At 32.9% G+C, this 3,101-nt stretch overlaps 1 long non-coding RNA gene across 1 annotated transcript in view; it reads right to left on the bottom strand.

Moving 5' to 3' along the window:
* Positions 1-167, bottom strand: part of LOC107754296 (uncharacterized) — a 5,749-nt gene extending 5,582 nt beyond the window's left edge. Inside the window, exon 1 of the long non-coding RNA XR_001641567.1 lies at positions 94-167. This is a non-coding gene — a long non-coding RNA (uncharacterized LOC107754296). The remainder of the gene's footprint in view (positions 1-93) is intronic.
* Positions 168-3,101: the final 2,934 nt, after the last annotated feature.

The following is a 3,101-nucleotide window of genomic DNA, read 5'->3' as shown; positions in this document are numbered from 1 at the left end:
AATGCAAAACTTACCCTTCATCAAGTCTCAGACTCACAGTCAAATGTTTGCCTATAAACAGAGAAAAACATATGTAAGGGGGGAAAAAACAACAACTTTAAAGTGGTTCAAATATTGACTTATCTTATGATATAGTTTATACTCTTTATTTGGTACAGAAATGCAAAACTCACTGTTACCAGTAAGCAATTTGCAATCGTAAAACAAAATTATATATAAAATATATGATGATATAAAAAATAATAAATAAAATAGCAAATGCTGTATAGTCTGCCCGTGTCTCCTTGTTTGATGTTGCACTGCGATGTCTCATGTTTCAAACATGAGTCTTATGTCTAGATTTGCTGAAAAAAAAATTTTCTTGGAAAGGACTCTGATTCTGATTCATGTACAAATTTGACTCCTGCGCATGAACTAAATTGGGCTCTTTGAATTTCAGTAAAATTAAACTGACTTAAAAAATCAAGTTGAATCTAGTAGGTCAAAACAGCCCAATTGCTGGGTTTGTCTCTATTTTACCCAGCACTGGGTTGTATTTAACCCAGCATTTTTTAGAGTGTATTAAACATAGATAATCATCATATGCCAATTAAGGTCATTTTTAAAAGTCTAAACAGCTATATCATATCTTCAGCAACTCCAACAATATATTTTGATTCTGATTTGATTACAAAGAAGAATCATTGAAATCTGTGCACTGATTAATTCAGTGAGTCTTTGAATATTTCACTCAAAAGATCCACTAAGAGCCGTTCATGACAAAAACACAAGAGCACACATTTACAAATACAATATATAATTTACAAACTAAAAAGACGGCAGCTAAGTTATCATTATTAATTACCTAATTGATCAATGCAAATGCAAGGTGTCTTTGAAACAAGAGGTAAGTGGACACAAGATCGTCAGAGGTGACAAGAGGTCACCTCTCATTTGCCATTATTATCAGTCTTGGTCATTTAAAAAAAATAATAATAATAAAATATCATCAGTCAACCATTATATATAAGACATGAGTTATATTTTCACACAGAATACCAGATGTTTGTGCAATTACAGTTTTAGAGGGGATGCTTAATTGCCTGCCAACCAAATGATAATTTAAACCAATTCAGAATTAGTTTTGATATTTCTGAGCAAGGCTGTAAATGATTCAGGCAGATCTGTACATATTTGAAGATTAATCACTGATATCTTTAGATGTCAGGTTCAGGCCCTGGCATTGTTAGTTTATAATGAATTGAAACAGCTCTTTTTAGAGTCCCAGCCAGGTCAAATTAATAATCATTACTGATGTACAATCAGGACAGAAGGCATCTATCACCCATCAAGATCTGAGGCTTGATCACCTACACATATTTCAAAGAAAGAACAAGAAAAAACAAAAACAAATGAACAAACGAATTAACAAACAAACAAAACCGGCTGTGCAAAAAGCACTGACATGACACTCACAACATTTTATATAGGTCAGTACACCCTCTGTATGCTTGGACAGAGATGTCCTTAGGGGGTCATTAACGTCTAAATGAATCCCGATTAATCAAAATCATTAAATATGGATATATAGGTATATAAAGACATATAAACAGTAATGGGCTTTAAGATGCAACAAGGTATCCATGTCAAACCTCTAAGGACGATGGTAGTGGCCATAAAAGATAATTATATCTCCTTTCAAACAGACAAAGGAAGAGGAAGAGAGAGAAACAGAAAGAGGGCTCAATCCCTAATTGCAGTGCATAATTTAAAACGGCTGAATAGCAACATGCAATTTGTCTATGATGCCAACAAACATGGCGATGCAAGACACAAATGTAGTGCCTGCAGAATCCTGCATTATTTACTTCTTGAACTGTTTAATTAAGCCCTGTCATTATTCCTCCTTCCTCTTCTCCACACATACCCCCTTCTAATATCTCCTCCATGCAGCAGAGCAAGAGAGAAGAGGAAGAATGAGAGGAGGAGAATACATGATACATACATACATAAAAAGAGGTGGCCGTTTTGAGTGTGAAGGGTTGTTTGCAATTTTGGAAGTAAAACTACACTGTAAAAAAAATTTAAAAATCCATATAGGTTAAAAATGGTCTTGAGTGATGTCTTATGTGGCCATGATTTAATATCAGTCATAATTACTTAATTATTAGGTACTGACTTTAAAAAAAAAAATTTTTTTAGCATGCATTTGATCTAAAGTAAATAATTCTGAAACAAACAATGCTGAAAATAATGCAGTTTTTTTTTTTATATTTACTAATATATATATTTTTTATAATTTTTATATTTGCTTATATTTATTAATGTTTGTCATGAGAAACCATTAATATTTAACATTTTACAGTATATGCACCAATGGCAATGCAGTCTACATGGAAAAGACAGACCGGACTGCACTATTTCAGCTGGTTAACAGCTGGGATCTGTCAGGTATCGATCCATTTCGCAAATCGAGCTGCAAATCCCTTGATACCACCTTTACTTCATTGCCCAATGCATAATACACGCAGACAAACATGTATGCATTTCTAATGCATAGACACACACACACAAATCTGTCACATTGCAGAACTATTTAAAATGAACTAGTAAAGAAAAAAAAGAAATTAAAATGGACATAAATAAATAAATAACTTGACCAGGTAGAATATATGATAAATTCATATAAATTAATGTTAGCAGACATGTTAGCGCAACTTCCCTATACCTTACAAACATTTTTACTACATATAATACTATTTACGTCCCAATTAATATCCTTGTCTGCTGATCCCATCACACAGCGAAATATAAGCACATGGGAAACATTCTACTCTAACAAACATACTATTTTCTACTCTAAAAATGCCTGCAATTCAACAAAGGTAGTTGTCATTAACCATTTATTTGCATAATCACACTGGTGTTGTCATTGCGGACTTACAGAGTGTTTGTGGAGTTGTTTTAGAGAAAGACATGCTTATTTTCTTTGCAGAGAATTTGGTGTTAAATCCATTCAAAGCCCTACAAATGTGCCTTCTTAAATTATAGGCTTAACCATAAGACATTTTTATATTTTATCTACAGTAGCTTTTAGGTATGTAGATTTATATGGCTGAGAG

The sequence above is a fragment of the Sinocyclocheilus rhinocerous genome, unplaced genomic scaffold, assembly GCF_001515625.1.
Source record: "Sinocyclocheilus rhinocerous isolate Xijiao unplaced genomic scaffold, SAMN03320098_v1.1 scaffold262, whole genome shotgun sequence".
Taxonomy (NCBI): Eukaryota; Metazoa; Chordata; class Actinopteri; order Cypriniformes; family Cyprinidae; genus Sinocyclocheilus; species Sinocyclocheilus rhinocerous.
The sequence above is the reverse complement of the archived record's forward strand: the minus strand, read 5'-3'. Positions and strand labels throughout refer to the sequence as shown.